Source organism: Marmota flaviventris, chromosome 20 (genome assembly GCF_047511675.1).
Source record: "Marmota flaviventris isolate mMarFla1 chromosome 20, mMarFla1.hap1, whole genome shotgun sequence".
In the NCBI taxonomy this organism is placed as follows: domain Eukaryota; kingdom Metazoa; phylum Chordata; class Mammalia; order Rodentia; family Sciuridae; genus Marmota; species Marmota flaviventris.
Window position 1 is genome coordinate 11,538,157 of NC_092517.1, and position 27,773 is coordinate 11,565,929.

Sequence of the window (27,773 nt, forward strand, 5' to 3'; positions counted from 1 at the left end):
GAGGGGCTAGCACTTCGAAACTCTCTTCCTTAAATAGGGGGTCTTACATAAATGTAGTACCATTAGAGTGTTTGGTTTGTTTTTAAGGAACTAGAAGTTACATGTATCTCACACACACACACACACACACACACACACACACACACAGCATTTAAAAGTGGCTGTGTCACATAGCTCCTTAAAAGTGAAAACATTCTCTAAATCCAGGAGGTAATGGGTTAGTCAGACAATTCATCTGACTATTCATCTCCCTAGTCCACATCATCCTGAGTAATCAATAATTGGGTTAATTTCCCTTAACAAATTGTTCTTTTAAAGATTTGGCTTTAATCTGGCCAAACACGTATTCAATACTGACAGTTTTGCAGTGGCTGAGAGGCAAATGTATGCTTAATGCCTCTTTCTGATAGAGAAGAACCAAAGAAATCAATGTTCATGAATACGTTCAATGTATGTATCTTCGTAACATTTCTTATTTTTTAATTTTTTTGGTAGTGGTAGATGGAAATTGGGCCTTTATTTTATTTTATCAAACCCAGTCCCCCAAGCATGTGAGCCAAAGCGCTCTGCCACTGAGCTACAGCTCCAGCCCCTACATTTATTTCTTTTATATGATTAAAAAAAATCATATTGATTCAGTTGTTTCAGACATATACATAGTGCTGGGCTGCTCTATAAAGCCTTTGTAATTCTGGTTCCAGGATTTGAAATGTAATTTAAATTATTTTAAAGTATTTCAAATGTCTATAAAATTAATTTAAGCTATATATATACTATTTAAATATTAATCTGACATTAATATTTAACATTTGACATTAAATATTATAGTTTAAAGCTATTAAAATATTAATTTAAAAATATTTATCAAATTTACAATTAATATTTATTAAAATACTATTTTGGAATTTTGCATCTTATGATCCTTAGACCAGAAGATAAGTTCTTTATAAAAAGAGTTTTTCTGAATTTTATCACCCAGACACTGTTTATATTCACATTGATTTTTTAAACAAGATTTTAAAACAAGAGAAAAATCTGCATTTAATCCAAAATAGGAAATGATTGGAGTAGATAGTGGTTGATTTTTTTTTTTAATTCTAAAGTTTTTAAAGAGAAACAATTGAAGGTGTACAGGAAATGGCACCTCCATCATGATATACATGATAGGAATCCCCAACTGGAAGATTTGCTAAAAGTTCAGATATCATATGTGACATTGATCCATCTATTAATTGTAAATATAACCATACAGCATTCAGAAGCATAAAGATACAGTTTAGCTCTTATTAAGAAACAAGAGCTTAAAGCTTATATTTTCCTTCTAATTGTTTTTATTCTATTACCAACAGATAATTTTGTCAGAAAATAAACAATGGTTCTGTTTTGGAGGCTTTCAGATCTTTGTTTAGATTTTGCACAATCTGCATGACCAAGTCACCTTCCAGTACAGCATAGTTTGTCCCAATGTTTGTTGTGACCCTGGTGACATCTATCAAAGGAAATTGCTTATTTCCTTGGCTTTGTTTTCTTTGCTCCATTGACTCTGTGTGGTACATCCAGTTTCAACAGAACAACCTGAAATAAAGCACAGGAAGTGGCACCTCCATCATGATATACAGCAACAATCACTAACTTTCTTTTGTGCCTTTGGCAAACCATGATTGTTGTTCTGCTCAAAAAATGCAGGTCACTGGCCTTTTGGCAAACTCTCTTCATCGCTAGTCTAAATACTTCCTTTGATCACAAAGAAGGGCAAAAGAAGATGTATGAGTTTGGTTATAAACTGGCAGGTTATTTATTCAGACAATGGGAAAAGAAGCCGGGGAAATTTTGATGAGAACAAAAGAACTTGAAGAAAAAGGGAGTCCCCTGAGGGAGAAAACCTTTGCATTATGAGTTAATGACCATGTCAGAACTGTAATGAAAGGTCAGGGAGTATGAGATCACTTTGTGATCATCACACAATGGAGTCTTAAGATGGTCAATGAGGAGTGCATGTAGTCTCTAGCTTGATCTGATGGACATGAATACTTATCTTGCTTTCTTCATTTTATTTCCCCTTCAAATCATCAGATATTACAGGGCTGGGGCCTTCTAGGAAACTGAGCCTAAATGCCCCCTTCAAACCCCTATTTCAGACAAGCTGCTCAGAGTTACAGGCATGAATGTATTAGAGGGACAGGAAAAGGGAAAGGGGACACTCTCAGGGGAGAGAGTGGGTCCTATCAGAGTGGAGAGGGACAGCATGCCCCTCCTGCCCTCCAGTTTTATTGGGGGTCCCAGCAAAGTTTCCAGAGAATCCCCTATAAGTCCACCTCTTGACATTCAAGTCACCACTGCCATGACAACTTTAGGTCACTTTGGTTCATGCTGACTGGTTCTAATTGGAGCCTGGTCTTATAGATAGTATGGTTAGGAGGAATTATTTTTATCTCCCTGATTGTTCAGGGATCTGGTCTGTGTTAGGGTCACAAAAGTGCTCCCCCTCCACACACACTTCAGGGTAACTTGTGTTCATATTGAAATTCTAGGGCCTGCATTTTTTTTTTTTTTTTTTTGCAGACAATTTGATGAGGTAATTTGATGAGAAATGTAATTAACATATCCTGTGGACTTTAGTTGGGCAGGGCTCAAGATAAATTGCTCTTTAAAAGTAAAAGCATGTGGGGCTGGGTTGTGGCTCAGAAGTAGAGTGCTCACCTACCATGTGTGAGACACTGGGTTCCATCCTCAGCACCTCATAAAAATAAAATAAAGATATTGTATCCATCTATAACTAAAAAGTAATTTTTTTTAAGTGAAAGCCTGCAGGGGTCAGTACAGTGGGCTGTTTATAGAATTATTCCCTTAACCCTGTGTTCACCCTGCTCAGGTCTGTCTGATCAAGCATCATCTCTCATATGTGTTTTCCTCTTACATCTGGCATAAGAACACACATGGAGTGCACTATAAGGCTCAACCTTGACACTAGGACTTGGTGATTCAAATCTGATTCTTGCGTCTGGGATCTTAGTGACCAGGGATCAATTGTTAAATACCTGTTGAGATTGTGGTTTTTCTAATGAGTAAGAGATTGTGATCCCCAATGCATTTCATTGTAATGCCTAATTTGCATGAACTTCACTGGGAAAATACCAGATTATCGGCTGACTTTTACCAAGTGCTTTGCACATCAAAAGGGCTTAATAAACTGATGTTTGTAGTTGTTGATAATGGAGAAGTGGTGTGTTCTCTCTTTCCTCCATATTTATGGCAGTTCATGTAATAAAGTTTTCATATGCTCTTTTATTTTTTAGTTTCAAAAGATAATCTTGGCCAAGAAGTTACAAGTTTTTCTCTCTTTCTCTAACATTTCCAAATGTAAGATGAGTTCTCTGCTTACAAATTTAATTGGAAGTATGACATCCATTAAGTTACATTTCATTGAGTGTGTTAGTGGTTAATATTTACATTTACTCTGCTTATCTACTAGTATTCATTTAGGATTGCCTATCTATGAACTATAGTATTGGGGACCGCAGATCAAGTCAAGATGGCGCCTGGCAGTTTGCCAGGAGGAGTGGTTTGTGAAGCAATGCCACGGAGCCATTAAGTTGGTGGAGATTCCTTTATGGCTGATTGCTGTAACTGGATGATGCTAATTGAGTCAAGCTGTGTGCAATCAGTTAGGTATATATACCTCTGCTGTTTTGCAATAAGGTGGCTCCTGCTACCTTGGGTTCTCGCTCAGTTCCCGCTGAGTTTTCCCTACAATAAAGCAGTTCCCCCTTCAACCTTCAAGTTGCTTGTCACCTCCTGGTTATTTTTCCCAGCCGGACTGCGTCACTATAGAAATTCTCTCACGTCTTCCTTCTTCCTTCATCATGATAAACTTTTCCAGATACTTTCTATGATTTTAGGAATAGTATAGGGAAAGAATAATTTCATCATTAAGTTTTCTAGCTTCTGTATGAGGGATAAGCTTAATTCAGAGGTAACATAGTGAATCAGTTAGCCATCACTACATAACAGACTACCCTCCAGTTTAAGCATCTTAAATACCAACCTCTTCTTATTAGTATTTCTTAAACTAGCAACCACATACTATCTGGCAAGTTCCGCTGACCTGAGAAACTGACTAATCTCAGACTCCTTTATGTCTGTGGTTAACTGGAGGGTTGGATGCTTACTGCGATAACTCATTCTCCTTCGTGTGTGTCTCATGTTCCTGCAGCAAGCAGCCAAAGCATTGTTTAAAAAAATATTTTTTTAGTTGTTGGTGGACCTTTATTTTACTTATTTACATGTGGTGCTGAGATTTAAATCTAGTGCCTCATGCATACTAGGCAAGCACTCTACCACTGAGCCACAACCCCAGCTTGGCCAAAACATTTTATAATGGTGGTAGCCAGGGTTGCAAAAAGATACACAAAACTGTTGTAGCATTGTTTTTAAGGCTTTTCTTTCACTGATTTCATCAAATCAAGACTGAACTCACACTCATTACAGGAGGGCACTTACCAAGGGCAGACTACAGGGAGGTATAGGAAATTGGGGACATTATAAAGAATTGGATTCACTGGTTAACAGTAACTGCACTTTGGCTATAGGTTGAAGCCATGTTTTCCCATCCAGTGTCATCTGTACCAAAGCAGACTTTGGCTCTGTCTCTAGTATCTCCTTCCCACATGATTCAGAACCCTCCTCCAACAGATGATGACCTTGAAGGCATTTTGCATAACAAGAAAGAACCATGCTTTGTTTCCTTTTTTGAATTATCTGGCTAGGCTACCTATGCTGGCACAATTTATAGGGACAGATATCCATCCATCAAATCTATTTTGTTGTGTTGATTAAATTATAGAAAATATAAAGAAACCAAAAAGCTCTGAAAGAGCAGAATTTTCCAAGCACATGGATTTCACTAACTTAAAATACTGAGAAAAAAATATATAGTATAAATTATTAAATTAATTATTATGAACAACTCAAAGGACTGGAATAAAAAATAATGTTGGAGCCTGATTCAGTTACATATTCACAACATATAAGCCACATGATCTCTCAACTCTCATTTGGAAAATTGCAACAATAATCTTTTCTGTAGAAGATTCAAATGGCTTAAAACCCTGTGCCCTCCAAATACATCCCAATTTTATTAGTGTCTTGGAATTTTATTTTAGGATGGAACTTCAGGGAACAGTGTTTTGATACTTAGCACTCTGTGTGGAACCTAACAGCTCCGAGGACATTTGATACCTAGTTTGGCTGATTGTTGTAAATATGATTTATTGGTCACTATTTTAATACTAAGATAATTATCATTTATGTTTTCTTTTCCTGAACATATTCTACAAAATAAAATATTTTGGTGAAGATTCAGAAATTTTCGGACTATAAAAATGTTAGAAGATATTCTTATAGGACAGGAGGGAGTTCAAATCTGTGGTCAGATAAGTACCACCTGTTACTAAGTACCACCTGTTACTAAAATAGAATTGGTTTCTTTTATACATTTTTTTGTTCAAAGATTTTTAATGTGGGCTTCATTAGAATTTTTTGGTGTTACTTTATTTTTTTTTTTAATTTATGGATCCATTTAAGACGTGCAAACTAAGAGGAAATCTTAGCACAACAGTCCTCCTGAGGGTACTACGTAAGAAACTAACCAGTTTTACCTTAGTGAAGAACAAGATTGGAGTCTGTTGGAATGTTACAAATTCAAAGGCACCTCTACCCTTGGTTGGCTTTGTGTATTTGTGCAAGATATTTAGCTTCCTGTCTGGCAAAAGGAAGTGATTTCCTATGTTTTATGTGCATATTATATAATTAAATGTAGTCATATACACACAATTTGTAACAGTAATTGTTTCATAGATATTGGACAACCAATGATACATATGATTGACATTATTTTTGCTATGTTATTGATTTTGGAGGAATACTTTGCCAAATAATTTGCCTTTGGCTCTATGAATTCACTCACAGGATTCAAACAGATTTGATAATTTTCTTCCTTCTATGTATCATTCTGATGAGTTTTATGGGAAGTCAAATGGACATTTTGAGAAATGAAAAAGAAGAGGGGAATAATGCAGGAATCCAAAGCTTTATGAGAAATACACAAAATTTAATACAATATGAGTTTTTTCCTTCTTAAAACATTGAAAGTGATTAATAATTATTTTTGAATGTAGACTATAACAAGCTACTTTCTACCTTTGAAAGGTACTTTCTATGTTCTTGCTTTTTTTTTAGGCTCAAAAATGGAAAACAGCCCTCTCTGGTTTTTGGGGAATCTTTTCTCTAAACCTTGAATAGTTTCTTTGTATATGGTAACATACTTTGAAATTTAACTTTACCCATTTTCTCCATAAGTCAATATTTTTAGAATGATATGGGTTTTCCCATGTCAATTGGAAAATTGATAGATTTTAAAAAAATAAATAGGCCTCAGTTTATGACTAGAAACAACTTAAGCGTGAAGTTAATATCAGTAAATGCATAGTTAAAAGGTTTCACAATTAATATAGAAGATTATAAATATAAAATGGAGCCACTGGAGTAATAACTATAAAAGCAGAGAGTAACAGAAAATAACTCTAAAGAAAAATAAATGAATTAAATAGGCAAATGCATATGAAATGTGAAATGGGAATTTTTAATTTGCAGAATTACATCTGCTTGTCTTCTAAAATAAAAGTTAGATTTCGCTGGTGCATGCCTATAATCCCAGGAGCCCAAGGCAGGAGGATTGTGAGTTCAAAGCCAGACTCAGCAACTTAGCAAGGCTGTAAGCCACTTAGCAAGACCCTATATCAAAATAAAATATAAAAAAGATCTGGGGATGTGGCTTGGTGGTTAAGCACCCGTGGGTTCAATACCTGGTAGGAGAAAAAAAAAAAAGGAATGCAGAGGAAAGAGGAAGCAAGGCCAGCAGCTCCTCAGACTTGTAAAGTGGGAAGGCTTCTCCTCAGTGAGGTGAGAACCAAGGAACCTCACTGAAACATAATACAGAAATGTAAAAGGAATTCATAGATCTACAGAAATTCTGAAACCTGAGCATAGAAATAACACCTCAGAGCTGCCAGCCTGGCTGCCAGTAGACTAGCACAGGGAGTTGGGACAAGAGATGGTGGCCATAGGAGGAAAGAAATTAAAACATGGAGGAACATTGGCCTGGGGACCTGGGGTTTACAGAGGAAGACTTATTTTAATGGACACAGAGTTGGTGGGAAGCTCTTGGTGAAAACAAACCTGAAGTGGTCTGTGGAGAAAAAAGCCATCCATGGGAGCCAATGTGGGCATGGCTGGGATCCTTCTGTGAGCAAGAATGTGCTGGCAGGCCAGGAAAAGGGTCCCAGGCAGTTCGCACTGCTTGGACAGAGAAGGGCACTGGGAACTCATAAAGGAAGTTATCAGCAGCCTTGGGAAACATTCCCAGAGGGTTCCTGACCAGAGAGACTAAAACAGGCACAGTACAGTTCACCTGGACCACTAGCCTCTGGATCCAAGGGACAAAAATCCCATAAAAGCACTATCGGAGCTGGTGTGAAGATGCTCACTACAGCCAGGCAAGCGTGTCTGCAGCCCAGGGCAGACACCCAGGTCACAGTTCCTTAACAGTCCCAGTCTGCCCCCTCCTGTATTGAAAGACTGGAAGCTGAGAGCTACTACGCCCAGTTGTCAGCTAGACAAGGAGCACAAGAGCAGTGGCCAAAGCAACACAGCCAAAAATAAATATGAAGATTGAAAGTCCATCTCTACCAGCAGATTTGACCAGCACAGTGGAAATAAGCCCTTTACCTCTCATTAGGATTTTTTTTCTTTTTAATTTTTTTCTCCATGTTTCCATATTTTCATGCTTTTTAAATTTTAATTTTTTTAAACATCATTTTATCATTCTTCATTTTTTTGTTTTCAATATACATGATTGTGTGTGTGTGTGTGTGTGTGTGTGTGTGTGAGTATGTATATGGTTGTATATGCTTTTCCTGCATGGATAGGTTTGGAAACACACACACACACACATATAATTTATATATATATATATATATATATATATATATATATATATATATATATATATATTCATGTAACTTTACTTACACATTAATAGCTCTCTCCTGCATGTATTCATTATTTAGCCTAGGTTAGACTAAGGTTGGGTACAATTACACCAGAGTTTGAGTTCTTTCAAGCTTACATTTTTCATATCCGGGTTCTGGGCCCTCCCATTTCCTTTTCTTTACTCTCTTCCCCCAGTAATAGCAAACATCTCCAATGCCTTCTCCTCTCTTTCCTTTTTTATTACTTCAGTTAACTTATTATGCCTTTTTAACAGCTGACACCTGCTCCCTATTACTTGCCTCTCCTCTGATGACTTTTTCAAACACTTTGAACTTTCTTTTGTCCCCTGACCCTATTATTCTTAAGAAACTGTAATCTGGGCTGGAGTTGTGGCTCAGAGGTAGAGTGCTCACCTAGCATGCATGAGGCACTGTGTTTGATCCTCAGCATCACATAAAAATGAAATAAAGATATTGTGTTCACCTTTAACTAAAAAAATAGACATATAAAAAAAGAAACTGTAATCCCACCAGATAATAGAAATAATATATTTTATGTAATTTCTAACTCATTCAATTGTTGCAATTATTAATAGAGTGACAACATAGTAGACAACTGCTGTTAAACACCTGATCTAGTTCATGGCTTATTATTATTGGTACTGTTGTTAAATGCTGTCTCCACCATTTCTATATAGGTGGCAGTTAGTGTTATAGATGTCAAGATAGACACCAAACATATATTATAAGGCTGTACATACGTTGCTAGCATTAGTGCCACTTCCGACTCCCTCTTTCTGTAAAAGGGGTGGTAAAGAGATCAGAACACTGCAAGATAACAGATAGAGATCCTGCAGCTGAGAAATTCTCACATCTCCACCAAGCAATGGTGAATCTCACCCTATGCACAATCTCAGCCCACCTGAGCCCTGACATTACTCCAACACAAAGAACTGAGGAGACAAAAACCTCAAACGAACAGCCAGGACTGAAAGAGGAACAATCAGAGAGGGAACTTAGGTCCCACACCTTGACATCAACTGACTTATCAAGAACAGAGAGAAGTCTCAGAACAAATAATATAATTACACACAAAGGACACACATAAAGATGAGGAAGGGGAATTCATCTCAACTGATGTGCAAATCTAAACCTCTGAAAACATGAGGAAAAAGGCAACCAAATCTTTCCCCCAAATTCACAATCCCCCATCAAAGGATCTCACTGATATTGAAGTGGACGAAATACCAGAGCAAGATTATAAAAAAAAATTATCATTAAAATGCTCAGTGAACTACAAGAAAATCAATCTAATGGATAAATTAATAGAGTGAATACAGAAGATGAAGGACCACATCAATAAAGAAATAGAAAGAGTCAAAAGAAACCAATCAGAACTCCTAGAAATGAAAGACGCAATCAATCAGATTAAAATTCACTTGAAAGCATCACTAATAGATTAGATAGTGTAGAAAATAGAACTTTAGGCCTTAAAAACAGGGTATATGAACTTGAGCACACAGGATGCAATCAATGGAAAAATATATAGAACATGATCAGAATATACAAGAAATCTGGGACAACATCAGAAGACGAAACCAAATAATCATTGGTAGAAGAAAACATGGAGATACAAGCTAAAAGCTTTAGGAACATTTTCAATTATTTACAGAAAACATTTCTCATATCAGAAATGAGATAAACTTCCACATACAGGAGGCATTACAGGACCCCAAATAAACTTATTCAAATGAGAAGCTCTCCAAGACACATCATAATCAAATGCCCAACATAGAAAATAAAGAAAGAATCACATGATTTTTTTAAGAGAGAGAGAGAGAGAGAATTTTTTAATATTTATCTTTTAGTTTTCGGTGGATACCACGTCTTTATTTTATTTTTATGTGGTGCTGAGGATCGAACCCAGAGCCCCGCGCATGCCAGGCAAGCACGCTACCGCTTGAGCCACATCCCCAGCCCCACATGATTCTCTCAAGAAATGCAGAATAGGCCTTTGATAATGCCAGCCCCCATTCATGTTAAAACCCTGGAGAAGCTAGGGTTTGAAGGAATTTACCTCATTATCATAAAAGCCATTTATGTCAAACCCAAAGCCAATACATACTGAATGGAGGAAAAACTAAAAGAATTTCCTTAAAGATCAGGAACAAGCCAAGTCTATACACTCTCACCACTCTTATTTATAGTCCTTGAAACATTAGCCAGAGTGATCATGCAAGAAAAGGAAATGAAATGATACCAATAGGAAAAGAAGAAGTCAAATGACTTCTGGAGCTTATAAATGAGTCCAGCAAATAGCAGGATACAGATCAAAACACAAAAGTTAATAGCTTTCCTGTACTCCAACAGTGATTCAGCTGAGGGAGAAATCCAGAAAATCATTCCATGCACAATAACTTAAAAAAACATACTGAGGAATTTATCTATCCAAGGGAGTAAAGGAGTTCTACAATAAAAACTATAGAAAACCAAAGAAAGAAATAGAAAAGACTTTAGAAGATGGAAAGACATCCCCGTTCTTGGATAGACAGAATTAATATTGTCCAAGTGGCCATACTATCAAAAGCAATATACCAGTTTATACAGTCAACATGAAAATACCAATGACATTCTTCCCATAACTCGAAAAAAAAAATTAAATTCATTTTGAATAATCAATGACCCAGAATAGCCAAAGAAATACTAGCAAGAAGAACAGAGCAGGGGGTATCATAATACCTGATCTGAAATTTTACTACAGAGTTGTATTAACAAAAACATCTTGGTATTGGCTGCAAAACAGACATGAAGACCAATGTACCAAAGGCTTAGGAATTAGACCAGAAACCTTGGAACTGCTAGAAGAAAACATAGGGCCAACACTCCATCATATTAGTGCTGGCATCAATTTCCTTAACAAGACCCCCAAAGTTCAGGAAATAAAATGAAGAATCCATAAGTGGGATGCCATCAAAATAAAAGCTTCTGAATATCAAAGGAAATGATTTTGTGCCAAAATTGCATATCTAGTGTGGCACTTGGCATATATCTTGCCTTCAAACTTGCCTGATCCTCAGTTGTATCAGTACAACTCAAGGTGAATTTCTTTATATTTAATTCCTATGGTTCTGTTAAAAGGAGGTATTAGCACAGTCTATAAGAATAGAATTCTCTCTGGGGCTCTCTGTTGTGGCTCAGCGGTAGAGCGCTCGTCTCGCACGTGTGGAGTCCTGGGTTCAATCCTCAGCACCACATAAAAACAAATGAAATAGAGGCATTATGTTCAACTACAACTAAAAAATAAATAAATATTAAAAACAAAAGAATAATAAAAAAAAAAAAAGAATAGAATTATCTGTCTGAGATACACGAGTTGGGTCCAGTTCAAACCCAGATTTGTAATCTGATGCTGAGAAAATTTTAAATTCTCAACCCAAACTTTATCTCCTAAAGAAAGGAGGTATTATTTATTTTATAAAGCCTCTTTGAAGATAAAATCAAAACAGAACATAAAATATTTTCCAAAGTACTGGCAGAAGATAGGTGCTCAATTTAGAGTAGTAGCTAGACTTATTTTTCTGTTTGATGATGAGAAGAAACCATAGTGCTTAGGGAGGGTGTCTGTGTAAGATGAATTCTTAAAATGAGAAGACATTTCTTCCGGGGGGAGCATGGGGCTTGCATGGCAGCTAGAGGAAACAGGCAGCCTACGGACCTCCTGAATTTAGAGAAGGTTGGCTGGAGCAGAAAATGAGAAATGAAGGAGAAACGCATCAGGAGGTGAGAGAGAGAAGCAGAGACTGGCTCTCAAAAATGAAATCAGGCCAAAGAGATGGAACCACATGCCCATACCAGCAGAAAGAGCCATTGAAGGGTGGGTGATCAGACATTGACTTTAGAAAGTTCACTGGATATTAGAGAGGGAAATCAGGGAGGGAATTCTGACATTTGTTTCAATTATGGCTTCACAGAATCCTGGACTGATGTACTGACAGTTGGTACGCTTCTTGAATTCAAGAAGGCTGAAAAAATGTGGCCCCACTTAGTAAATGAATGTGAAAAGCAATTCACCAAGATTATAATCTGAAAACTCTGTTAAAACCACTCCTCCCGCTGAGTAGCTGACACTGGTTATTTGGCCTTTGATCCTGAATATGTCTTTTTTGTCAACCCAAAGTTGAAAGGAAAGGAAATTAATCTTTTTCAGCCTTTCTCTTTATCTTTGAGTTTCCACATGAAATGAAATATGAATTGGCTCTCTATATAATTTTCACCATTTTCTTCCAGTTAATTTCCATGGATAAGCAAATTAATTCTATACCATTTCTTCATGTCAACCATATTGGCATGGTTCACAGGTAATTGTAGGGTGTCATTTCTGCCTTACAGCACCACTGGGAATATTGGATTTGTAAATGTTAGCATGTTATTTCACAGAAGGATACAGTTTCCTTTCTTCTTTCTTTTTTTTTTCTCCATTTTGAAGAATTCTCACTGACCTAATTTTATTTATTTCCCATTTTCATTGGAAATGTTATTATCTACATGATATCTTGCAACTCTCTGAAGAGGGTTTATAGGATGTAGTGCAGCAAAGCTAATCCAAGCAGCATCTTGCAGACTCCCTGGTAGAGGAGACAGGCTTGAGTGCAGAGGTCATGGTAAACAGAGTTTGCAAGGCAGAGGACTGGAGAGGAAAGCAAGTGAGACCTCAGAGAGTATGCAGAGGATCTCACACTACTATCGCTAAGTGTTTATTGCACATGAAACAACTATATAAGACTAAGGAAAGAACTGCCCAGAAATATTAAAAGGGAATGATGTTTATAGTGGGCTGAAACTCGTTCCTTTTTCTCCCAACTCAAGTGAAGAGTACAAAAATACATGAAATAGTATAAATAACTCCAATAAGTTTTGTCTCAGCAGTAGAAAATAATTAACCAGACAAAATGTTGTTCTAGTCACAACACTATCAACCTGCATTCAAGTAACTTAAAGACTTTCCAGGGCAAAGTTCAAGAACATTTGTAGGAATGCAACCATATCAAGTGCCTTATAAAATCTACATTTTTCTGCTATCCATTAAAACATATTTTGCACATAAAAAGGCAGGAAAATATAGCCTATAATGAGAAGAAATATCAAGACATATCACGGATGATGGAATTAATATGCAAGAGCACTAGAAGAGCTATTAAAACTGGACTCTATTCAGGAAAGTAAAGAGATCAAACACATTATATAAGGATATGGAAGGTATAAAAAAGTACATTAATATCCAGAGATGAAAATGACAATATTTTATGAAAAAAAAGTTGAATGAGATTAAAGGCAAATTATATATTCTAAGAAAAGGTTTTGAAGATGTCATAAAAACCATCTAAAATGAAACATTGATAGAAAATAATAAAACAGCATTAGGAATGTATGCAACAACTTATGTTCATTTGGAGTCACCAAATGCAGAGACAGATACAGAATAAATATCTGAAGGAAGAGGGGCTGAAATGGATCCAAAATTGTTGAAATATATTCAAGAATCGCAGTGAACCCCATGTAGCAGAAATGTGAAAGAAACAGCAACAAGGCACATCATAATCAAATTACTTAAAATGATGAAATGAAGTCTTAAGAGCAGCCATTGTAAAAAGGTTTCTCATCACATGCACCATATGCCAGAAGTCAATGGAGCAGCAGTTTTACTCAAGAAAATAAAAAAAGTTAACCCGGAATTCTATATTGAGGAAAATATCTATCAAAGACAAAAATGAAATAGTTATTTTCAGAAATCCAAGAGCCAAAAGCATCCGTCACCAGTGGGCCTACAATACAAGTAATGTTAGAAGAAACCCAGTAGGAAGAAGGCAGATGATCCAGATGGAAATCAGATCTCAGGAAGAGTAATAGGAAGGAGGATCACATGAATAAATATAGACTTTATTGTTGTTGTTGTTAAAGTTTCTTTAAAATGGACTATTTAAAGCAAGAATGATAAGAATGTGTTGTGGACATGTGTTGATAACATGTAGAAGTAAAACCCTTGATGGGAATAACAAAACAGGCTTGCAAAGAAGAGATGGAATTCTGCTGCAAAGTTTGTTTTTATTTTATTTTATATTTTTAAATATTTTATGTTGTAGATGAACATGACATCTTTATTTTATTTATTTATCTTATGTGGTGCTGAGGATTGAACCTAGTGCCTCCACACATGCTAGGCAAGATGCTTTACCACTGAGCTGCAGCCCCAGCCCTATTTTTTTTTTTTTTTATGTGAAGTGAGGTAACGTGATTAAAAGTAAACACTGAGCCTCAGTTTTTGAGGCAGTGGATCTATTTTATATATTATTATAATGGTGGATAGGTGGCATTATGCATTGTTTAAAACCTGTAGCACCTCAGGATACAGAGAATGAATTCTAACAAACTGTGGGTTTTGACTAGTAATAATATATGAATACTGGTCCATTGATGGTAACAGCTGTACCCAAATCATGCAAAATAGTAATAGGTGTACTGTGGTGGGGGGGGTAGCAATGAGGGCAGGAGAGAAAATATCTGGGAACTCTGCTTTCTGCATGATATTCCTGTGAACATAAAATTAATCTTAAAATAAAGATTGTTCTAAAAACTTTTCTAAAAATAAATTCTAAAAATAAATTTTTAAAAAGTAGTAGACTATAGGACTGGGGATGTGGCTCAAGCAGTAACGCACTTACCTGGCATGTGAGGGTTGCTAGGTTCGATCCTCAGCACCACATAAAATAAAAATGTTGTGACCACTGAAAACAGAGAAATAAATATTAAATCTCTCTCTCTCTCTCTTCTCTCTCTCTCTCTCTGTCTCTCTAAAAAAAGTAGACTATAATAAAGACAGACCCAAAAACTTTTTACTATGATTTGTGATGGCCAAAATTTAGTACATCCTCAATGTCTATCAGTAGGTACTTGGATTGAGAATGGAAACTGTGTGTGTGTGTGTGTATACGTTTATACATAAATGTATATAGATATAAATACATTCAACATTACTCAGGAAAGAAAAAACGTTCTGCAGATCCATACAAGTCTATAATGCTCACCTGGGGAGGGGACAGCAAGGAATTTGCTGAGAGGGTGACCAAGGGAGGTTGAGGAACCCTTCTATGGGTGATGCTTGTATTCATTTTTTAAAAAAATTGTGATGATAGTCTCACTGCTAAGAAGTATGCCAGTATTTCAAATTTTACACTGCAAAGTTCCAACTGCATCCAGAAATAAGAAGATAACACATTATTAACAACTGAGAATTATCATAGGCATGAAAGTTTGGTGCAACATTCGGAAATGACTCAGTATAATATAGCACTTTAACAAGAAAAAAGAAGAAAATCAATTTATCCTAACAGTAGGTTCAGAAAAAAAGCATTTGACCAATTCTTTTATGATATAAGTAAATAAAACTTTCAACTACCTAGGAATAGAAGTGAATTGCATTGGCCAGGGGGAAAAAGGCAACTACGTAAAATAGAGAGCTAATATACTTAATTTTTTTATTAAACATTTTAACAGATGCATAAGAACATAAAATTATGTATTAATGGGTTCATGTGATGTTTTGATTCACATAAACATTGATGTTTTAATCAGGTTAAACATATTTACATCCTCAGACATTTATTATGTCTTTAAATGTTAAAACCTTACAAAATCCTTTCCTCCGGCTTTCTGAAGCATACGTTATTATTATCTCTGTGTTGTGCAATAGCACACTGGAGTTTCTTGATTCTAACTGTTACTTGGTACCCACGGATCAACCTTTCCCATTCTTTCCTCCCCCTTACCTTCCCTGGGCTCTTGTAGCCACTATTCTACTCTCATCTACTATGAGACCAGCTGTTTTAGATTCCACATGTCCGTGAAATCATGCAGTATTTGTCTTTCTCTCCTAGCTTTTACTTAACCTAGCCATCTCCAGTTCCATGGTACTCAATTCTGAATGACTGAAAGCCTTGCCCCAATGACTGGGGAAAAGATAACCATATTTGTTCTATTTAGCATTGTGCTGGAGGTCTTAGCCAGTGTAACAATGCAAGAAAAAACAAAGACATACAGATTGAAAGGGGTTAAATATCTTTATTTATAAAAAGTTGTATATACAGGAAATCAAAGCTCCGAGAACAAATGAATTTATACAGATTTAGTTAATGAACAAAATTTTCTTATATATATCTGTGTATTGACAAGAAACAATAAGAAAACAAAATCTCAAATAATGTCATTTAGGATAACTTTGAAACAAAGTTAAATAGAGTAGTTGAATTTGTGTTATAGAAGATAAAAATTTCATGTTTTTTTTTAAGCAGATATTACTTGTTGCCTCCTGGAGGGATATTTTTTATTTCTTCATACATTTAAAATAAATTCATTGTTCTATATGAATTTGAGCAATTTGGATTGAGCTAAATTTACATCTTTTGATATGTTATAAAGATGACTCAGAGTGCTCAAGTATGCCAGCATTTTGACCTTTAACGTGCCATTTCGATTATCTTTTCCTGTCTTAGTGTTGTAAACTACTTATCTTTTCATTTCTTGCGTTCAACAACATCTAGTACATAGTAGGTTCTTAATCAGTAGTTGAATGGGTTGAATGGCTGTGCATTTAGTATTGTGCTAGTTGGTTGCTCAAACTCAGGGGTAACGACTTTGGGTTCAACTCATTGAGAAACAAAAATCACTGAGTTTCAAGTAACAAAGCAGACACCAAAACCACAGACTATATGCCATTTTATTAATATATGGAGAGTACTTCATACAGATCATATTATGACCCTAATGCAAAAAGAGTTTTTAGTTTTCTTTCTCGGATATTGATGTTCATTTTCAAGTGAGCGACTATTTCACTTTCTTACTTTCAAATGTGCACCTTGTGAAAAAACAGATTGTAGAAGAACATGCCACTGGCTTTAGTTACTTCCTCTACATTTTTTAAAAAAATATTGTTTCAGTTGTAGATGAACACAATATCTATATTTATTTTTATATGGTGCTAAGGATTGAACCCAGTGCCTCACGCATGCAAGGCAAGCTCTCAGCCACTGAGCTACAACCCAGTGCCTTTTCCTTTACATTTCACCAAAATATTTTTCTTGTTTTCTCTTGTCTCCATTTTCCTTTAAAATACTTTCTTTATCACTGAGTATTTGACTCCTCTCGTGTATGGTAATAAAAGTTCTGTTTTTTTTTTTTTTTTTTTTACTTTAAATGGACTTTTTTAAGGAAGAAGTTTTGATGGTGATTTTGTTATTATTTATCTTTCCAACTCTATAAAAAATGGGGATATTTTTACTACAGCTTCTGGCTACATTTAACATAATTGCCAGCAAAAATTTGTAGTGGGCTGGGGATGTGGCTCAAGCGGTAGCGCGGTAGCGCGCTCGCCTGGCATGCGTGCGGCCCGAGTTCGATCCTCAGCACCACATACAAACAAAGATGTTGTGTCTGCCGAAAACTAAAAAATAAATATTAAAATTCTCTCTTTCTCTTTAAAAAACAATTTGATAGTGCCTTTACTTGTTTTCTTCTGTAAATATGGTTATATCAGATTTATTCTGTATTTTGGGACTTACTACTGGATATAGGCCTTGTTGGGTCGGGGATGTAGCTCAGTGGTAGAGCAGTTGCCTAGAGTGCATGAGGCCCTGGGTTCCATCCCTAGAACCAACACCAGAAAAAAAAAAGATGTTGGCCCCTTTATTTATATATGATTATTGGAGCTGTGTCAATAAATTAAAAAAGGTAATATAAGAAATGTATCATATAATGATATGATATATATAGTAATAATATATAATATATAGTAATAATAAAGATCAATCTTTATTTTTACATATGGAGCTTTAGTGAATTATATTACATAAGAATTAAAAAAGAACCTACAGAGATATAAATATAAGTCTGCTGGGTCCCTCCAAACAGAATGTACAATGACACAGTGGCTTCCATCTACCAGCCAAACCACTTGGGAAGAGTATTTCAAATGACTTATTTGTTTTCCTGAACTCTCTATACCCGTCTAGACCTTTATCATTTGAAGAAACAAAATAAAGCTTTTGTCTGGTGTAGAACTTTCAAAAAGCCACATTAGTTTTCAGCAAATTTTGAAGACTATGAATGTGGATTTAATTGTTTGCAGTTAATTTTCTGATTTGTTTTTGGTTTTGTTTTTAATGATCTGAGTAAAATATAGGTCATGTAACATGGTGCAAATCAAAGTGTGATTGGTGGCCTGTAGCTAGGAAGCAGACTCTTTGTTCTTGGTCAATGCAGAAATTGAGACATAAGTTTTTAGAATCTGTCATACAAGGTGACTTTGCTGCAATTCCCAAGTAACAGCTTAATTGACTCAAGTTACTGAACAGAGAGTACAGACCCATTTGAATGATGAGTTGGATGAGATGTTGGTCACATGCACAAGACCACATGTACAAATGTGTGATGATCTGGAAATAAGAAAACATGATCCTGGACCACAGATGGTTTGAGAAGCACTGATATTGCTCACAAAGCTCATTTTGTAGAGTCCTGGGCAGAGGAGTATCAAAAGAGATATGTAGCCATCTCCATGGAAACTGCAGCTCAAACACAACTAAAGATCTATGTGACTGCTAAAAAGGAACAATGGAATCATATGAATAGATGACAAGCAGAATAAAGCAGCCAGTGGTTTCAAGCATGCACCATAAATAAAAATTATCTGGGTAAGCACTTGAATTGCAGGTGTTGATTTTTGATCAAGCTGCTTCACACGTGGGCAGCTCCAGGCAGTGAGTTCCAGGGTTAGAAGAGCAGAAGGCACTCTCGATGAACCAGATGTCAGATTGTACATATGTTTCCTTTCTGTATAGAATAATTCTGTTTTGTTGTTCTGTAGATGTTACAAGTTTGGCAACAAGATGCTCAGGATAACATCTTCATATTACTACTCTGAAAACTAAATTACCATGTTCTATTTTTGCCTTTAACTATTTCTAATAATAAGATACAGAGGTTCTGAATATAAAAAAAGGAAAGACAGTGACTGACCCATATGCTGCTAATCACAGGCATGTGATGTTGAACTTGAACAGGCAGACCGGCGATGGCCTGCCACTGTGAGCTTTATTTTCCATTCTCTTCCACAGCTATTATTTTTTTTCCCAGTAGGAGAGGAGAAGGATCACCCTGCTGAGACCTTGGTTTCATATACGCAGTATTCATTGTTATTGGGCCATTGTGCTTATATAAGGTCAACTGAATACCGCAGAAACACAAGGGACATGGTGACAAAATCAATAATGCCGATTTACTCTTTGTCGAATAGTGAAACAATTCTATCATTTTGTTAATAGGATAGTTATTTTTCTTTCCCCCAAATCAATTCAATGCAACTGAAGTGTGTATTTCGTGTTTTACTTAGGAACCAAATTAATCCAATGGTAATTGTTTTGCTCTCTAGGAAATGCACATAGACCAGCACATTTTTTTCTGTTTGTTCTCTTATTTTATTTTATTTTTTTAGCCAATGCAAGGGACTTCATAACTTCCTAATTAAAAATTTAATTTTCTTAATTTTTCCTTATTTCTCTTGTTTCTCCTCCTTTTATTCAATTATCAGATGCACTCAGATGGATAAAATTTCTCTTGCACTATTTGCAGTGTGAAACCATGTCATACTGGGAAATTTGGTAAGGTCTCAACTCTACATGTCTTTTTGAAAGAATAAGCATTTTGATTCTGAATACCTCACATCGCCCATTCTTGATTATTTATAAATAGGTGATCTAACATAAGTCTTGTTTTTTACAACAAGTAAACAATGGGAATGAGTAAGATTTTTGGCTTTATTCCACAAAGTGTGCAAAGAGAAACTTGGAGAATCCAGGAGTTGCAATGAGACTAGTATCTCTCTCTGAGCAGTTTCTCAAATAGGAACTTCATTGAAATACTTTTTAAAAGGAATAACTGAATGTTATTGTTTTAAAGGCTACAATGAAAATATAATTGATGAACTAACAGGAAAGCAAGAGTCTGAGAAACCTGAGAAAGGTGGACATATTACAATCCCTTTTCTGTCTGCTCAGTCACTCTGCAGAAATGATGGAAAACCCACTGTACTGTTAATCCTGATCTGAGTCAATTCTGTGTAGAACTTGCCTGAATCTCAACCTGGGTAAGTTGGAAGAATTACTCAAATATCTATGCTGTTTGCCCCAGTGTATATTTAAATCAATATAATTATTACTTCTTTGTTATGAGGAAAGTGTCAGTCACAAAGTTCAATGAGACAATCTATCCATATTTCATACTGGCATTGGGAATATTTTGATGCATGTCCAACATGGACAAAGGATCTAGGAAGCAGGAAAGGGGTTGGATAGTATAAAAAGCAAGATAACATAGTCTCCTTCAAGATTGTGCTAATGTTGCAACAGAAAGAATATAAACTTTCTGTGGCTTAAAACCCGTGAGATTAGATTAACTTCCTATTTGTGCAAAGTCTGAGGGACATGATGGTGGGGCACAGAGATGTTCAGGCCCCACAGAATGTTCAGGGGCTCAGGTGTTCTGTTATCTTTAATATGTTACTTTGAAGATCACCCTGGACAGCAACATCCAACCTTAAAATGAAGGAATGGGAAGAGCTGAGAAGGCACTTTTTTTTTTTTCCGATTACCATATTGGCCCTGACATATATCACTTTCCTCATAGTCCATTGATAAGAATAAGTCACATGACTGCAACAGAAAGCAAGAATTTTGTAAAGGTGAGTGACTGTGTCAAGTTGAGGGTTTAAATTAGTTGCCAGATGAACTATAGAAAAAAATCAATCGCATCATTCTGAATTATGCCTGGACAGAAATGGCAAACTCTGAGATGATCACTAGTGAACTGGCAAAAGCCAGCACCTGCTCAGTCTGGCTTGATTGCATTTCTATGGTCTTTATTTTATTTTAATATATACCTATTGTATAATACTATTGTGCCAAATACACTGAGATGCTCAGCAGTATAACTGATATACTGGCACAGTTTTATTTGAGCGGATGAGGTTTGACATCCCAGCTTGCAGAGGGCGAGAAAGTTCCTTATGTTTCTGGTATGAAAGGATATATCCAAACACTTTAATCTGATGGAGCTATGGTGATTATTTTGGAAGATGCATTGGATATTGAGATTACCAAAACTTCTGCCCTGTATTTTGAGGAGCTTTAGTCTGTAGGACTATAATAACATGCTAGAAGTTTGTTTTTAAATGTTTTAATCTTTTAAAGATTCTTTTGGTTTTGTTCTGTAATCTTTAAAGTTCTGTGGTCCTTCCCCTCTGTTTTTAGCTAACTGATCTATGAAAACATCTGCAAGAAACACACTTCTAAGAAATTTATATTAAGTTTTTAAGTTTTGTTTAATTTTAAACATTTTTTAAAAATGTTTTAATACATAAAAACATCAAAATTGTGCCTGTTGATGGGGCGTTATGTAATGTTTCAAAACACGTATTCATTGCATAATGTGAAAGTCTAGTTAGACATGTTTGTCTCCTCAAACATTTATCATTGCTGTATGGTGAAAACTTTTAGGATCCTTTTCTTCTAGCTTTTTGAGGTACTCAGTACATCATTGTTATCAGTAGTCACCCTACTGTGTAGTAGCACACCTGAGCTTGTTGCTGCTATCTAACTGTAGCTTAGTACCCATCAATCAACCTCTCCCCATCCCCTCCCTCTGATCCCCACAGGGTGTCCTGAACAATCAGGTGGAGTGTTTGTAGAGGCAGCTCTTCCCCTCAGTGCTGAAATTCCTGAGGATAAAGTGGCTTTGTAGGAGTTTTGGTAATGTGAGGTTAGACAAAGCAAACATGAGCTGTAATTATGTTCTGTATCTGGAGAAATAGTTTTGTAAATGATATTTTATCAACATAAATTTTGTACTCATTACCTTCCGAAGGTAATTGTTTCTCACTGTAGTGTGTAACTAGATATGAAATTTATGTTAAGAATAAACATTAATTACCCATAAAATAACCTGGGAAAGCCAATGCATTTAAAATAGTTGAAAGAGAATAAAAAGTACTAAAGAAAAACACAAATAATTTTTATGTATGTCAAAGTGAGGCAGGTTGTTGGTCATAATTTGGGTTAACTTACTCCTAAACCATCAGGAGCCCATTGAGTGCTTCACAGTCTCAATAGTGGTAATTGTGTTTCCCTAAGCAATGATCCTGTTGTTACCTGATCCATGTCCAGCTGCTCAGGACAACAGATCAATAAAGTAGAGGAGTAGGTATTGAAGCAAGAAAGCTGACCAAGAAGATGGAGGAAGTTATTTAAAGTCCATCTTTCTCCTTGGAACCAGAGAGTGGTTTTTAAAGGGAAGATTGAAGAAAGAACAAAGGGATGAAAATAGGATAGGGGGGCTGGGGATGTGGCTCGGTGGCACACTTGCCTGGCATACGTGGGGCACTGGGTTCGATCCTCAGCACCATATAAAAATAAAATAAAGACGTTGTGTCCACTGAAAACTAAAAAATAAATATTAAAAAATTCTCTCTCTCTCTCTCTCTCTCTCTCTCTCTCTCTCTCTCTCTCTCTCTCTCTCTCTCTCTCTCCTTCCCTCCCCCCTCTCTCTTAAAAAAAAAGAAAAGAAAATAGGATAGTGAAATTATTTTTGATTTGGAGGCCACAGGTGTCATAAGGGTAGGCTTTCTCCAGGTGACACTATTCAGAGCTCCTGAGTTCCTGTAACTGTTTCTCAGTAGTATAGTTGGCCTTCTGAAGCTTGACATTAACAGACCATAGGCTTCCTGCTGCTGGGAGCAAGAATGTATGTGGCTTAAAGGTTGTTTGTGTCCATTCTGTGTTCTGTGATATTACTGGTGAGCCATTTAGTTTTAGCAAACCGCCATCATCTAGGGCTCACAAACTTTTTCAAGATGGAATAAATGCTGCCAGAGCATTGCTTGAGGAAATAGAAACATAAACTCAATTCTACATTTGCAAATGCAATCTTACATTTGTATGTGGTGGGGGAAAGGCACGGGATCAAAACCAGGGCTGCTTTCATGCCAGGCAAGTGCTCTACCAGAGAAATATACCACTACCCCCTCAATCAGACTCCACACAAAACTGTTCTCAGTGAACATAGAGTTTGTGTGAAGGACTGGGTTAAAGGGATGCTTGTAGCAAGGTGCATGTGGTGGGTCATGTGGATATTGGGAACTGTAAGAGCACTTGAAATTTCCTTGATTTACCTCTTTTCATTTTTAAGTGTTAAAAGGTAACTTGTTGAAGAATTTTTACTTGTTAATCAGAACTTTTAAAATTCTTTCTTTAAAAGAAGAAAGTGAGTGACATAGTTTATCCAAAGTGGCTGATTTTGCAACTCTTAAAAGATTTACTCTCAGAGGAATAATTCATGTATGTTGGAATAATCTATCTGAAATACTGAGATTTCAGAAATTATGTGAATTTAAAATGAAAGGTATTTGATTCCCCCTCCCCTGCCCTCTCATAATGAGAACCCTTTTCTGTCTCACACAGAGTAAATGACACATCAGCAAGAGCTGTAGAGTTTTTTCACTTAATATCATAGCCCTTTAGTTTCATTTTAGCCTCTGAGCAACAAAGTATCCCTGGTACTCCAGGAACCTGGACAATTTCTTCCCATTGATCAGTATCTGAAATTAAAAGGTTTTTTTAATTTAAAGAAACTTTAATTAAAAGTTTCTTTAATTCTTATTAAGGGCTTATATACGTTTTCTTTTTTGTCCATGAGTAGTAACATGGAATATCCTCCATCAATGGAATTAATAGTTTACATTGCATAAAAGAAAAAGAAATGTTTGGAAAGGTGGAACAGCTATTTCAGAGATTAAGGGAAAAAATGATGAGCACCATCTCTATGCTTTGGCAGTGATGTCATTTTAAGTGGGTGAATTTTTTGCTGTGGGGAGCTATCTTGCACCTGCATTGGATATTTAGCAATGACCTTGGCCTCTACCAAATAGATTCCAATAGTACTGTCCCCTAATTGTGGCAACCAAAAATGTATACTCCAACCCCCACTATGAACCATTGAAGTAAAACAACAAACATCATAAGTAATAACTATTGGAGACTCTGGAGCCAGTTAAATCCAAAAGTAATGGGACTCTTAGATTTTTTCTGATCAAAAAAGTCTGTAATTCCCTTCTGTAACTCAAGTAATGCAAGTTTTCAAATCATGGTAGGAGACTACCTGTTTATAGGTAGGTTCAATGGATTTTGGTCTAATATGTCTCTCCAAGCATGGCTCTCCTCAATGCCACCCTACTTTTCCAGGCATATGATTGACTTTTTGTCATTCATAGAAGCCTGTTTTGTAAACTTGTGTTGTGCAATGCCACTTGTATTACATTTAGTGGTTGGGGTTGTGGAATCATGAGTCCTTCACAAAAGGGGGAGTTTTGTAGTATTATAAGGATTTGATTAGCCCATATAATGCTGTATGGCTTATACCCTGATTGGAAGTCTCACTACTAAATCTGTAGTGTCCATGGGGATTCATGGTAGGCCAAAATTACATAGAAGAGGTTCTAGTAGTGTCACTCCCACCCTCTGTTTTTCCTGCTCCTAAGCTTCCAGGAAGGGAGGCAGGAGCTTCAGAATAAGGAGGATAAAAACCTAGGTTGTGAAACCTTGAAGGATTCTTTCAGATAATTGTATAGCTCATTCTGCCTTGTGAGCAACCCTTTATATAGAGCACTCCCTTTCTTCTATAAATCACATTCTCATCACTCACAGTCAATATGTCGAGCAGACCCTTGCTCTTTCCATTTGGAGTAACAAATAGGAAGAAGAGCCTTAGAGTACTTGATCATCCTGACTAGAGAGCTTGGGGTAGCAATGGCTCAATACTCAAGGAATCCATGGAGAAGCAATCTCACGTCTTTTGGGGGGACAATTTGGAAACAGAAGCTATCTTTCACTGGGGTTGGGAAGATAATAGTATGATGCTCAGAAGGACTTGGAACTAAGACAGAGAGATGGATCAGATTCTATATGAAATTGAGACTCTGGAGCCAGATGAGTCTAAAAGTTAAGTGAAGTTATCTAATCAAAAAAAAAAAAAAAGCCAAATGTTTTCTCTGATATAAGGAGGCTGACTCATAGTGGAGTAAAGAGGGGAAGCATGGGAGGAATAGATGAATTCTAGATAGGACAGAGGCGTGGGAGGGAAAGATAGGGGTTAGGGGATTAGCAAGGATGGTGGAATGTGATAGACATAATTATCCAAAGTGCATGTATGAAGACACAAATTGATGTCAACATACTTTATATACAACCAGAGATATGAAAAATTATGCTGTATATGTGTAATAAGAATTATAATGCATTCTGTTGTCATTTTTTAAAATCAATAAAAAAAGTTTATAATTCTCTTTTATAACTCAAGCAATGCAAGTTTGATTGATTACTTGGTTTCCAACCCAGAGTCCCTACCAATAAAGATATAACTTGTCTCATACCCACCATTTCCTTGTGCAGATGGTGAGACTGAGTCCTAACAAGTGTAAATGATTTATACAAGATTATACTTAGCAAATAAGACCTTCTATAATTCAAGCTGAATCTGTAGTCTACTTTGGCTTTTTTTTTTTTCCTTAAATGTCCTGCCGTAAAGTAAAACAATATTTTATTGTTTGTTTTTATAAGAATCAAATACTGGGGCTGGGGCTGGGGCTCAGTGGCAGAGCATTTGCCTAGCATTTGTGAGGCACTGGGTTTGAACCTCAGCATCACATAAAAATGAACAAATAAAATTCTGTCCATCTACAACTACAAAAATAAAAAAAGAGACAAGCTTTTTTTTTTTTTAAAAAAAAGAAAGACTCAAATACTGGTGTTAATTATTTTTTATTTACTAATTATCTAAACTGATTTGAAGTACAGGCCCTGTTAAAACTCTGGCCTGCAATATTTGTCAATCACCTCATTCAGATTTAAATTTTTATGTTTAGATATAAATATGCAAAGTAGTGGTATAACTAAAGTATAAATTATTTATCCCACTGCTTCTTATTGATTCATGATCTTAAATTTGATGCTGACTTTCCTATTTATTGAGCTATTTAAATGATTATTGTATTTTTAAAATTTTTCTGTCAGAGGATAGAGTCACAGTCATAATTTTGCTTTTGATTAGAGTAAAAAACTGAGTTTTTAAAGACATAATTGCTCTTTCCTTTATATTTGCCATGAACTCTATAAATTATAGTTTACATGACACTTGCATCATTTTTCTTCTGACAAATGTAAAGCACAATTATAAACAGAATATAATAGTGTCAGTATGTTGATACAGATGTTAAAGTAAATTCATCAACATCTACTCCATATGTCTGTAATCAAGCTTTCTCTTCCTTTCTCTTCTAAAAAATAGGAGAATTTTATATTAGGGAAACTTTTACCAGTATCTTTATATTCCTGTGGGCTGTTGTATAAGAAATTGACCTGTGTTGACATTGAATTTAGTAGTTATTAAGCTAGAGTTTGGGTTACTGTGGGTTGCTAGCCATGTAACAAATTTATAATACAGTCTAAGTTCTTTCTTTAGGAAATACTTTACTGATCAATAATGGGCATGATTTCATGGGATTTGTTGGGTCTGTTTAAACCTCTTACCCAAAACATTCATCATTAAGAGTAGAGAAATTTTTCTGTGAAACACTGTAATCTAAAATCAGATGAGGATGTGCATACCCATGTTTTAAACCATTCTGATGGTCTGAAAAACCTGATTTTTGTCAAAGAGAAAACAGCTTTACTGAAGTAAGGCGGGAGGAACAGATGGACTGTGGAGAACTTGGTGGTTTGATACTACATTGATATTATTCCTCCTGGAAGTTAGAAATCATGAGGTTTTGGATGGCATGACCATATCATGGAAGAAATTGTATCTTCCGTCCTTTGGAAAGAGCAACATAGTAAGAAATCCTGAATATCATTTCTGATTCTGTGTTAGCTTTGTTCTTCTCAAGATGTGCTTAGCTCTCCTTGGTACTTTTTATTTCTGTATAAATTTTAAAACCATTTGTTCTTAGAGACAAGGCATTCCTAAGTGACTAAGGGAAGAAAGAAGCTCTGGCACCTGTAGATTGTGGGGGCCCAGGAAACTGAAGAGAATTCCTGTCAAAGAAACAGTATGCAGGTGAAACCAGCAGTGCCTGTGGGCTGCAGGCTGCTATGTTGATTGAACATGAAGGATCTTCAACTTTACAAAGATGATCCTCACTGACAAGGAAGGAATTAGCTTCTAGCCTGATGATTTTGTTGAATCAGGTCTGGCTAAACATTTGCCCATGTATTTCAATGCTAGGGTCACCATTGGTTACTTAACTAACACCAATGATCTCTGTCATATCATTCTGATGAAGACTTGGGCTTCATTATACATTATGGTAGCCATGACGCTTTGTCCAGTGCGGTGAAGTATCACCACCTGCATCATGCTGCCCAGAAACTGTTCATTCCCATTGAAATCATGGCAGTAGTTCCAACTGCTGCTTCTGGCCTACAGGAAATAGCCACCGTGAATAGTAGTGGTTCCTTACTGATAGAGATCTGGGGAAGAAAGTACCTCTTGATCCTCATAGAGCTGTAAGAAGAGGGTAGGTGAGTATCCTGGTTTAGATATTAGGTGTTTCCCAGAAGCTTATGTGTGAGA